Below are 13900 nucleotides of genomic sequence, written 5' to 3' on the forward strand. Positions count from 1 at the left end.
ACATCAAAGATCTCTGCATCATGGTCCCCCGTAATGATCAAGTCATCTACATAGATGACAACAAGCACAACCCCTCTATCACCATGTCTCACATACAATGAGAAATCTGCATTGGCTACATGAAAGCCAATAGTGACAAGATATTCAGAAATCTTATCAGACCATGCTCTTGGTGCTTGCTTTAAGCCATACAAGGCTTTCTTCAACCTGCAAACATGCTCAGGGTGACCCACATCCTCATAACCAGGTGGCTGCAACATATACACCTCTTCTTGCAAATCCCCATGCAAGAATGCATTCTTTACATCCATCTGATGTAAAGACCATTGCTTTGACGCAGCCACTGCTATCACAACTCTCACCGTTGCCATCTTGGCAACTGGGCTGAAAGTTTCCTCATAATCAATCCCATATGTCTGCGCATATCCTTTGGCTACCAATCTAGCCTTGTACCTGTTTATGCTTCCATCACTGTTATGTTTAACTTTGTACACCCACTTGCATCCAATGGCTTTCTTGCCTTCTGGCAATTGCACTAAATCCCAAGTTTCATTTCCATATAGTGCATCCATCTCCTCATCCATAGCTTTCTCCCAACACACATTTCCAATAGCCTCATCAATGCATGTGGGCTCAACAACCTGCACAACCTTTGCCATATATGCATAGTGATGTGCCACATAACCATCATATGTAAATCTCTGCACAGGGTTCTTCACTCTCCCTGATCTTCGCAGCTTTTCATTCATGGCTTCCATAGCCTTCTTTACACCAGGTGTTCTCATAGCTGGGATCCCAAGATCCTCATCAAGGCTCATATCTGAGCCACTAGACTCTCCATCAACATGAGAATGCCCTGCAGAAATGTCAGGCATACCAAGGGGCTCAACCACTTTCTCTTTTCCTTTACGTGATGTACTAATCACATTTGCAGGGCTGGTATTATGACGCAGCCTGCCACTCCATGGTCTATCAACAAACCCACTAGATGAGGACTCTCCTGGTCCACTCAAGGACTGTGATTGCTGACCTGCATTCTGTGCAACCACACTTCCACTCACATCAGCCCCAACAGCTTCTTTTTCAGCAGCATACCAGCTGCTCATCTCATCAAAGACAACATCCCTGCTTACCCTCAACTCACGTGTAGCAGGGTTATAACACCTGTATCCCTTTTGCTCAAGGGAATATCCAATAAACACACATTTTTCAGCTTTCGGATCCAGCTTAGTTCTCAGCTCATCTGGCACATGCACATATGCAATGCATCCAAAAACTTTCAGATGAGACAAATCTGGTTTTCTGCCAGTAAACTTCTCCTCTGGTGGAGTTACATCATGTATGGCTGCAGTTGGAGTCCTGTTCATGATGTATACTGCTGTAGAAACAGCCTCAGCCCAATAGCAATGCGGCATATTCTTCTCTTCCATCAATGCTCGCGCAATCTCAGCAATGTGCCTGTTTTTCCGCTCAGCAACTCCATTTTGCTGCGGAGTATATCTGCATGTGAACTGTCTCTGAATACCATTCTTCTTCAAGAATTCAGAGAACTCATTGGAGAAGTACTCTCCCCCTCCATCTGACCTTAGGCACTTTACATATTTTCCTGTTTGCTTTTCAACCAAAACTCTGAAATTCTGAAAGTGAGTGAAATACCTCACTCTTCTCCTTCATGAAATATACCCACACTTTCCTTGTGTGGTCATCAATGAAAGTGACATAGTACCTGCAGCCTCCCATAGAAACGGTCTTCGTAGGACCCCATACATCTGAATGCACAACATCTAGTGCATTTCTGCTCACATATCTGTTACGTGGAAACACATGCTTTGTTTGCTTCCCAAATTGGCATGCTTCACAGATTTTCTGCATACCTTCCACTTTAAATTTTGGCAGCCCTGTCACAATTCCTTTTGTCTGCATAGACTTCAACCTCTGCACATTTACATGTCCAATTCTTTTATGCCATATGTCTGTGTCTGCAACAACTCCTGAACCATTTGCAAACATCGCAGCACTCATTTCAGGCATGTCTACATCCAACGTAAACATTCTGCCCACTCTGTTGCCTTTTGCAACCAACCTGCACTTGTCTTTGAAATCTTCAACATAACACCCATCAGGGTTAAACCGAACCTGCAACCCCTGCTCAATCATCTGGCCAACTGAAACCAGATTCTTTGTTATGTTCGGTACATGAAGTACATCTGCAAGGTACTTCACTTTGCCATCCTGCATAGATAATGGCACATCTCCAACGTGGGCAATTGGATGAGCAGTGTCACCCCCTGTTTCCACAAAACCTGGTCTTTCCGGGTTCTTCATCTCCTTGAACCACTCCCCATGACTCGTCATGTGGTTCGAAGCGCCTGAATCCACATACCATACATTATCTTTTTGTGCTGCATCAACATTTTCAGACATGGCATTTACAACATGCTGCATAACAAACAACCTTTCATTGTCCTTATTATTTCTGCTTGAGGATGCATAGTTGTTTTGCTGCACTTTCCCATTTTGCATGTCAGCCTGCTTCTTATAACATTCTGACTGCACATGTCCTGGCTTACCACAATAGTAGCATTCACGTACATCATTATATTGCCTTTGCCAATTTCCACGGCCTCTTTGACTCCCCCTGCCTCTGAATTTGTCTCTTCCACCTGTGTGTTGTTGTTGTTGTTGATTCTGGGACTGTTGTTGTTGCTGCTGCTGGCCATAATTCTGATTACCTGTTCGGCCACCTCCTTGACCGCGTCCATGGCCTCCTCTACCTCGTCCTCTTCCTGAACTCATGTAGAAGGCCTGTTGCTCTGAACTGTTTTTACTTTGTGAAGACTGTTGGTCTTCACCCAAGCTCTTCTCTTCGATAATCAGCATAGACACCAAATCTGTAAAGTTGGGAATGTTTTCCCGAGTCTGAATAGACGTCTTAAACGCCTTGTATTGTGGCCCGAGACCACGTAGACAGACTTCCACCTTGTCATCATCATCTACTGACACACCAATAGATGCAAGGGATTCCACAATACCCTTTATCTTCAGCGCATAGTCATTCACAGACATGCTCTTTTTCTCCACAGTGTGAAGTTCATTCTTCAACTATATCTTACGTGCCTTGGTGTTTGTTTCATAAAGCTTTACCAAGGTGTCCCACGCCTCCTTGGGGGACTTGGCATCCTGAATGTGCCCAATCATGGTGTCCTGTATACTAATGGAAAGCCAATACATAACCTTCCTGGCTCCTTGGTTCCAGTCTTTAAACTCTTTCACATCTGCAGCAGTCGGATTTATATCCGGTATCTCCGGTGCCTCTTCATGCTCACCTTCTATGTAGTCCCAATAGCCTTTTCCCATTAGGAAATTCGTCAACCTAAACCTCCAAGCATGGAAGTTATTCTTATCCAGCTTCTCAGCCACAATATGTGTTATGCCATCATTAGACATCTTGCCAAACACACAATTTCACCAGAAACTGCACTCTGGTTTTTTTCTGCACAACCTGCAGTATTTTCTGCACAGCGGTACTGCAGTACTCTCAAATGTCACAACCAGTGACTTCAGTGTGCATACATACACCCAATGGCAACTGTAGACCTCTTTGCAGCACCCACAGTGTCTGCACAGTCAATCTGTCTTCCTGCAGTTCTTAAAACAGAGTTCTGCAGAGAATCGGTGACTTACCCGCAGTGCTCGAAATCGCCTGCTTTCTGAAAAACGGAGGTCCAGACGCGCCCGAAACGCGTTTTCGGCCCGAAAATTTCAGTCCAAAGGACTATATAGTTGCCCTATAGCTTCACTCCCGTGAAGAAAGCTCCTCAATCGGAGATCGTTTGCCGGTGCCTCCCGTAGAGCTCCCGACAAGGGTGGTCACCAACACAATAGGGAAGAGTAATTGAAGCTCTTACCCTCGTACCGCTTCCTGTGGTTCTCTTGCTTGCAGCTCAGCCCTTAGCACGAACCAGGCTCTGATACCATGAAAAGATGCAGGGGGGAGGAGAGCTTGAGCTCTTGCAAGCACACACACACACACACACAAAACCCTAATAGAGAACACACAAGGTGAGAGGCTGAAAATCTTCTTCTTCTCTTCTCAACACTCAACACACCATATACAAGAATAAGAGTACACACAATATGAAAGGTACTCAACCAAATACATACACGGGTTCTCTATAGTGTGAACCCGACTAAATGAGCTGGCGCTATAACTATGCCAGTCTCTAGAATGGCTGTCACACAGCCTGTCATCCCACTGGCCGCATATCACCCAAGATCTCACCAACCATGCCAGTGGTGTAAGTGTGGGGCCTATCCCCCAGGCGGGTCATCAGTGTCCACCGCCTCACTAGAGCTCGATATCTCAACAAATAGGGTGTCCAATTACATGGGCTCGACAAGTAAAGCATGATGGCAAGGCTTATGACAGAGTGGCCATAGGGTGTCTCTTCACTTGGAGTCATCAAGTAAATAATGAGGGCACGGCCTGTGACCGTGGGGTCATAGGGTGTCAATTCAAATAGACCTCTCAAGCAAATAATGAGGGCAAGGCATGTGACCAGGGAGTCATAGGTTGGATATTTTCAATTGGTCTTGTCAAGTAAAGCATGAGGGAAAGGCCTATGACCGAGTGGCCATAGGGTGTATATTCACTAGGACTTTTCAAGTATATAATGAGGGTAAGGCTTGTGAGACTGGGGGGGTCGTAGGGTGTCTATTAAAATGGACTTGTTAATTAAATAACGAGGACATGTACTATGATAGATTGGGGAATAGGGTGTCTAATCACATGGAGTTGTCAAGTGAAGCATGATGGCAAGGCCTATGAACAAGCGCCCATAGGGTATCAGTTCACTTGGACTTGTCACAAGTAGATAATGAGGGCATGTCCTATGATAGAGGGGGTAATAGCGTGTGTAATTACATGGACTTGTTAAGTAAAGCATGATGGCAAGGCCTATGACCGAGTGGCCATAGGGTGTCTGTTGACTTGGACTTGTCAAGTAAACAATGAGGGAAAGGCCTGTGACTCGGGGGGCATAGGGTGTCCACTTAAATGGACTTGTCAATTAAATATTCAGGATAAGCCCTATGATACAGGGGGCAATAGGGTGTCTTAGTACATGGACTTGACAAGTTAAGCATGATGGTAAGGCCTCTAAGAATTGGTTATGAGCCTCCCAGACATGACTATAAGGTCACCAGTGCTTATTCATATGCAATTGAAAAGTAATGAATGGGAGAAGGCCTATGACCAAGGGGCCATAGGGTGTCTATTCAAATGGTCTTGTTAAGTAACTAATGAGGACAAGTCCTATGATAGAGGGGCCAAAGGGTTTCTAATTGCATGGACTTGTTAAGTAAAGCATGATAGCAAGGCCCATGACATAGGGGCCATAGGATGTCTATTCAAACTTGATTATAAGACCTCTAGGACTTGATTATAAGGCCTCCAGCACTAGATTATAGGGCCACACATGTTGCTTATTAACATGGAATTGCCAAGTAAAGAATGAGGACAAGGCCTATGACCAAGCGGCCATAGGGTGTCTGTTCACATGGACTTATCAAGTAAAGAATGAGGTAAGTCCTATGACCGAGAGGCCATTGGGTGCCTATTCGACACCGACTTGTCAAGTAAAGGATGAGGGCAGGGCCTGTGACTGATGGGGCCATAGTGTGTCTAATCACATGGACTTGTCAAGTAAAGCATGATGTCAAGGCCTATGACTGAGCGTCCATAGGGTGTCAGTTCACTTGAACTTGTCACAAGTAGATAATGAGGGCATGTCCTATGATAGAGGGGGCAATAGGGTGTCTAATTACATGGACTTGTAAAGTAAAGCATGATGGCAAGGCCTATGACCAAGTGGCCATAGGGTGTCTGTTGACGTGGACTTGTCAAGTAAACAATGAGGGTAAGACCTATGAACCGAGGGGGGCATAGGGTGTCTACTCAAATGGACTTGTTCATTAAATATTCAGGATAAGCCCTATGATAGAGGGGGCAATAGGGTGTTTAATCACATGGACTTGTCAAGTAAAGCATGATGGAAAGGCCTATAACTGAGCGTCCATAGGGTGTCAGTTCACTTGGACTTGTCACAAGTAGATAATGAGGGCATGTCCTATGATAGAAGGGGAAATAGGGTGTCTAATTACATGGACTTGTCAAGTAAAGCATGATGGCAAGGCCTATGACCGAGTGGCCATAGGGTGTCTGTTGACTTGGACTTGTCAAGTAAACAATGGGGACATGTACTATGATTATAAGACCTATGACTTGATTGTAAGAGGCCTATGACCAGGGGGCCATATGGTGTATATTCAATTGGACTAGTCAAGTAAATCATGAGGGCAAGGCCCATGACCGAGCGGCCATAGGGTGTTTGTTCACTTGAAATTATCAAGTAAATAATGAAGGTAAGGCAAGTGACAAATGGATCCATATGGTGTCTATTCACATGGACTTATCATGTTAAGAATTAAGGATAAGGCATATAAACAAGGGCCCCTACGGTGCCTATTCACACCAACTTGCCAAGTAAAGTATGAGGGAAAGGCTCATGGTGACCAATGGGGCCATGGGAAAGGCTCATGGTGACCAATGGGGCCATAAGTCATCTATTCAGACTACTGGTGATTTGCTAGATGATCTATTATTTGGTGGTGGTGGTAGAGACATTTTCTTAGAAAATGAATAAAAAATTTATTAAAAATAGAATGGTATATAGTTAACTTATGGAATGGACTTGATTACAACACGCCTATGACCAAGGGGCCTTAAACTTCATTATAAAACATATAGGATTTGATTACAAGAGGCTTGTGATCGAGGGGCCATGGGGTGTCTATTCCAAGGACTTGTCAAGTAAATAATGAGGGAAGGCAGTAAATAATGAGGATAAGGTTTATGACTGAGGCGCCATAGGGTGGCTATTCACTTGGATAAGGTCTATGACCAAGGGGCCATAGGGTGCCTATTCACACCCATTTGTCAATCAAGTATGTAAGGGCAAGGCCTATGACCAATGGGACCATAGGTCATTTATTCAAACTTGATGATAAGGCCTATAATGAATAGGCTATGGGGGGATTTGACCGGGAGGCCATAGGGTGTGTATTAAGAGATAAACTTGTCAAGTAAAGAAGGAAGGCAAGCACAAGGGTGCTTATTCACGTGGAATAAACAAGTAAAAAATGGGGAAAGTCCCATTGACCAAGGGGCCATAGGGTGTCTATTCAGAATTGATTATAAGGCCTATCTTGATTACAAGTAACTATGACCAAGGGGACCATAGGGTGTATATTCAATTGTACTTGTCCAGTAAATCATGAGGGCAAGGCCTATGACCGATCGGCCATAGGTGTCTATTCACTTGGACTTGTCAAGTAAATAATGAGGCCAAGGCAAGTTACCAAGGGGCCATAGAGTTTCTATTCACATGGACTTGCCAAAGTAAAGAATGAGGATAAGGCCTATACCAAGGGGCCATAGGGTGCCAATTCAACTGACTTGTCAAGTAAAGAATGAGGGCAAGGCCTATGACCAATGGGACCATAAGTCATCTATTCAGACTTGATTAATAAGGCCTAGAATAATTGGTTATTAAGTGCCTATGAGGGCAAAGCCTATGACCGAGGGCCATACAGTGGCTATTCACATGTATGGACTTGTCAAGTAGAGGTTGAGGTTAAAGCCTACGAACAAGGGGCCATAGGGTGTCTATTTAAACTTGATAATAAGCCATATAAGAGTTCAATTACAAGAGGCATATGACCTAGGGGCCATAGGTTGTCTATTCATACTTCATTATAAGGCCTATAGGACTTGATTACAAGAGGCCTATGATTGAGGGGGCATAGGGTGTCTATTGAAATGGACTTATCAAAATAAATAACGAGGACAAGGCCCATGATGGAGGGTCCATAGGGTCTCTAATTAAATGGAATTGTTAAGTAAAGCATGATGGTAAGGATTACGATATGGTAAGGCAAGTAACCAAGAGGCCATAGGGTGTCTATTCACAGGGACTTGTCAAGTAAAGAATGAGGATAAGACCTATGACCGAGGGGCCATAGGGTCTCTATTCACACCGACTTGTCAAGTAAAGAATGAGGATAAGGCCAATGATCAATGGGACATAGGATGCCTATTCACACTGGCTTGTCAAGTAAAGCATGAGGGAAAGGCCTATGACAAAGCGGCCATAGGGTGTCTATTTAAACTTGTACTTGTCAAGTACATACTGAGGGTAAGACCTCTATCTGAGGAGTCATGGTGTCTATTCAAATGGACTTGTCAATTATATAATGAGGACATGTGCTATGATAGAGTGGGCAATAGGGTGTCTATTCAAACGGACTTTTGAGGTAAATAATGAGGGCAAGCAGTGTATATACTCAATTGGACTCGTTAAGTAAATCATGAGGGGAAGGCCTATGACCGAGTGGCCATAGGTGTCTATTCACTTGGATTTGTCAATTAAATAATGATATGTTCTATGATAGAGGGAACAATAGGGTGTCTAATTACATGGACTTGTTAAGTAAAGCATGATGGCAAGGCCTATGACAGAGCAGCCCATAGGGTGTCTCTTCACTTGGACTTGTCAAGTAAATAATGAGGGCAAGGCATTTGACCAAGGGGTCATAGTATACCTCTCAAGCAAATAATGAGGGCAAGGCATGTGACCAGGGATTCATAGGTTGGATATTTTCAATTGGGCTTGTTAAGTAAAGCATGAGGGCAATGCCTGACTGAGTGGCCATAGGGTGTCTATTCACTTGGGCTTGTCAAGTAGATAATGAGGGTAAGGTCTGTGACTGAGGGACCATAGGGTGTCTAGTCGAATGGACTTGTCAATTAAATATTCAGGACAAGGTCTATGATAGAGGGGGAAATAGGGTGTCTAATTACATGGACTTGACACAAGTTAAACATGATGGCAAGGCCTCCAAGAATTGATTATGAGGCCTTCCAGACATGACTATAAGGTCACCAATGCTTATTCACATGCAATTGAAAATAATGAATGGGAGAAGGCCTATGACCAAGGGGCCATAGGAGGGTGTCTATTCCTAATTTATTATATGGCCTATCGTGATTACAAGGGCTATGACTGAGGGGGCATAAAGTGTCTATTCACACTTCATCACATGGGTTGGTTAAGTGAAGAATGAGGGTAATGCTTGTGAACTAGGGGCCATATCATGTCTATTCACATGAGGTGTCAGAATTGTTTATAAGACCTATCTTGATTAGAAGAGATTTATGACGAAGGGGGCCATAGGGTGTATATCCAATTGGACTTGTCAAGTAATTCATGAAGACCTATGATCAAGCGCCCATAAGATGTCTGGTCACTTTGACTTGTCAAGTAAATAATGAGGACAAGGTCTATGACCGAGAGGTCAGGGTGTCTATTCACGTGGACTTGTCAAGTAAATAATGAGAGTAAGGAAAGTGACCAATGAGGCCATAGGGTGTCGATTAACATGGACTTACCAACAAGTAAAGAATGAGAATAAGGCCATAGGGTGTCGATTCACATGGACTTACCAACAAGTAAAGAATGAGAATAAGGCATATGAACGAGGGGTGCCTATTTAGATAAACTTGTTGAGTAAAGCATGAGCGCAAGGCATTTGACCAATGGGGCCATAAGTCATCTATTCAGACTTGATTATAAGGCCTACAAGAATTGGTTACTAGGGGCCTATGACTGGGAGGCCATAGGATGTGTATTTACATAGATTTTTCAAGTAAAGAACGAGGCCAAAGCGTATGACCAAGAGGCCATGGGGTGTCTAGTTAAACTTGATAGTAAGCCATATAAGACTTTCATTAGCACTAAAATCTATTGAATTTATCTTTATTACACATATATTAGGTGGATTGCAACCATACTTTTTAGCAAAACACATTATATTCCTCATTCTCAATTTATACTAACAAAAGTTTTTAAAAAAATCAATAACTTTTTATTTTGTATAGAGCTACACCTCTTGCTTAGAGAAAACAATGAATGTACAAAAAAATATAGGGAGAGTGATCACATTAGAGGATTTGCACAATCAACAATGTGAACACACAGGCTCCAAAGTTATTATTAGCTACTACGACAAAAATAACATTGCCTAGTATATTGTATTCACATTAGTGCATGAACTAATTAAGACATATGTAATTCAAACTTAATCAACTCAAGATCAACTTTAAACATGCCATTGAATATTTGCTAGCATAATATACAATTTAAATCCATAAATGTCCGTGACAAAGAATGTCCATACCAATTGGCATTGTACATATAAAAAATTACATTAAAATTTACAAATGCCATAGTAGCTGTGTAACCAATCCAACTGTAGATCTTGGACACAAAAAGACCTTCGTATTTATGTTGCTTGAAAAACTTATCATCACAGTTTTTCTTTGCTTGAGAAAAAACAAATAACTCAACATTGATGAATACACATCACATTAAATTCTATCCATTAATTTCTTCGAGCCAATGCAGTACAAACCACATTTACTTACTTGTTGTTATCTAGGTACTTTAAAGTAGTTATCTACTTATTTTGTTGTCAAGAAATATTTTGACCAAGAGAGCTTGCAAATTGTAAGATTCCTCCCTCCAGCTTTTGAGGTATGCAGGTGTAAGAACCTCCCCTTCTAATCTTATAATTATTCCCCTCTCTGAAATAAAAGAAAGATTCTGTTTTACCCTGTTTTGGCCTCTTGGAGAGAGAAAATGTCTAGAGGGAGGTAATTCAAAATAGAGATATTTTTGGATATAAAAATCCTTCTAGTGTCTAAAATGGTTTTCCCTGAAACAGAAATTTAAAAAGAACTTTCCAATGTGCAATTGGAATTAATTGAAAATAGATATAACAGACCTTAGCCTAAGGGTCTAGATTTTCAGAAATTTTTGGATTATGGTCCAATTAAGGTTCCTATGGACCAATAAGATTAATCCAAATATAGGGAGGAGATAAATTGAAGAATAAAAGAAAAATCCCCTAATTTTTTTTAGATTATGGTCCAATTAAGGTTCCTATGGACCAATACGATTAATCCAAATGTAGGGAGGAGATAAATTGAAGAATAAAAGAAAAATCCCCCAAAAATGAGTAAATACTCACATAAGATGAAGAGTGGACTAAGGACTAAAGAAAACAATTAAAAAACTGAATATTGACACCTCAGTGTTGGGGATCTCCCCTCATGAAGTAGGCACCTTTTTTTATCATCATTATCCCTAATTTTTAATCAATAAAATGAGATATTTTCATCTCTCCTCTCTCCTATTTCAAAACTAGATCCAAAAAGTAAGCTGAACTGACCCACAAATGGTCAAAAATTGACCAAACTGATGTGAAAAATTCTAGAATCAGTTTGCTTGGTTAGAGGCTCACTTTTTCCTATAAATAGAAGCCTCCCCCCTTTTTGTAAAAGCTTAATGGTGTTTATGCACTGTTACTCTGCTCCTGTCCTGAGCCATCTGCATTGAATTTTTTAATAATTCAATTGTTTTTTGCCTAATCCTCCCCAAAGTGAATTGGTGGCCACTCTTGCTTAAAACAAAAGTAGAACCCTCAATCCCTCAAGCCAAAGGAGAGCTTACAAGCTCCATGTAAGCTAATTTTCTTACTTGTTTAATGAAGAATCTATGGTTTTCTTAATTTTTATGTTTTGCAGATGTTGAATTAAATTCAAATGCTATGCCTTTGATAAAAAGGCCCACCCCTTCTCCTCTTTACATTCCAACCTTTCTCAATTCTAGAAAGATTAACTAAAGGATTAATTAAACTCTTCTTATTATTTACTCTCTTGAATTTGAAAAATTGTGTAGATTAGAGTTCTATAAATCTAATTTGGGTTTATTTAAGTTAAATAAAGGATGATAAAAATGAGAAATGGTCAACCATACAAAAGGAGGTTAAGGCAAAATTTTCTAGAATTTTGTGGAAAAGAAAGTTTTTTTTAAAATGTTATTCCAAAAGAGTAATTCCCACCATTTTTGCATCTAAAAGAAATATTCTAATTACTCCATGTACATACTCACCTATGATATCACTGATATTAATTATTAAATTTGATTTTTATGCATAGAAAGATGCATAAAGGAAATTTTTTTATTACAAAAGTGTTATTCTCATTAAATTTTATTTTTATGCATAGAAAGATGCATAAAGAAAATTTTTTATTACAAAAGTGTTATTCTCATTAAATTTGATTTTTATGCATAGAAAGATGCATAAAGGAATTTTTTTATTACAAAAGTGTTATTCTCATTAAATTTGATTTTTATGCATAGAAAGATGCATAAAGGAATTTTTTTATTACAAAAGTGTTATTCTCATTAAATTTGATTTTATGCATGAATAGATGCATAAAAGAATTTTTTTTATAAAAGAGTTATTCCTACTGAAGTTGATTTTTATGCATAAATAGATGCATAAAGAATTTTTATATCAAAATTAGAATTCTCTTAAATTCTATGTTTAAATTCTATGAGTACTTGATAAATGAATAATTAAATACTCTAAGAGAGAAATTTCTATCATTTTATATTCACACGAATTATAAAAAGAGAATTCAAAAATCAGTTAATTGAGTATTCAAAGAAAGAAATTCAGTAAAATAGTAACTGAATTATCAAACCTTTTCGAGAAAGATAAATCAGGAAAAATCTTATCTGACTCGAACCTTGAATCAGACTATGACTAAGACCAAACTCTTTCGTTAGTTTCGGGGAAAGAAGGTGTGACCAGTTTAGAAAAATACACTCAAAACTCCCGCTGAATCTGAAACTAAGTTTCGGGGAAAGAAGGTGAGAAAAATACACTCAAAACTCTCGCCAAATCTGAAACTAAGTTTGAGACCCTTCGAATTGATATGTGGATCAAGGTTATAGAATTCGAGGAATTCTGGTATGAAATTCAGAATTCCGATCAAGAAGTTTTGGAAATACTGATTCAAGAAATACTCCTTGTATTCAAGAAATACTCCTTGTATTCAAAAGAAAATCAAACTGAAAACTTGCATAGAAATGAGATGTGATGTGAATAGATGTGATAAAAATCGATGTGAATGTGTATTTGAAGAATGGATGTGAATGTAGTATGTGAAGAATGGGTATGGATGTGTATGTGAAGAATGGATGTGGATGTGTATGTGAAGAATGGATATGGATGTGTATGTGAAGAATGGATGTGGATGAGTATGTGAAAGAATGGATGTGGATGTCTGTGAAAGAATGGATGTGGATGTGTATGTGAAAGAATGTGATGTGACATGAATATATGTGGATGTGAAGTGATAGATATGAATGTATGGATAGATGTGTATGTGAAAGAATGTGATGTGATATGAATATATGTGGATGTGACATGAATATATGTGGATGTGAAGTGATAGATATGAATGTATGGATAGATGTGAGTAGTCGTACATGTGAACGACTGGATGGATGTGGATGAATGAGATGAGATGTGTATGAATGAGATATGATGTGGATAGAAGTGATGTGATATAATGTGGATAGAATGCATGTGATGGGATGGTTATGAGAATGAATGAATGTGGTGAATATGAATGAATGAATGTGATGGATATGAATGAATGTGATATGATGGATGTAAATAGATGTGATGTAAATGAATGTGATGGACGTGAATAGATGTGATGTGATGTGAATCGGGATGTGAATGAATGAGATGTGATGTCATGTGAATCGGGATGTGAGTGAATGAGATGTGATGTAAATTGGGATAGATGTGATATTTGATGTGAATGAATATGATGTGATGAGATGTGGATATGGGTAGATGCGAGTGGATGAGATCTGATGCGGATAAATGAGAAAAGATGTGATGAGATGGAAAATGATAT

This window comes from Cibotium barometz, chromosome 17 (assembly GCF_041138505.1).
Source record: "Cibotium barometz isolate CiBa-2024 chromosome 17, ASM4113850v1, whole genome shotgun sequence".
Taxonomy (NCBI): Eukaryota; Viridiplantae; Streptophyta; class Polypodiopsida; order Cyatheales; family Cibotiaceae; genus Cibotium; species Cibotium barometz.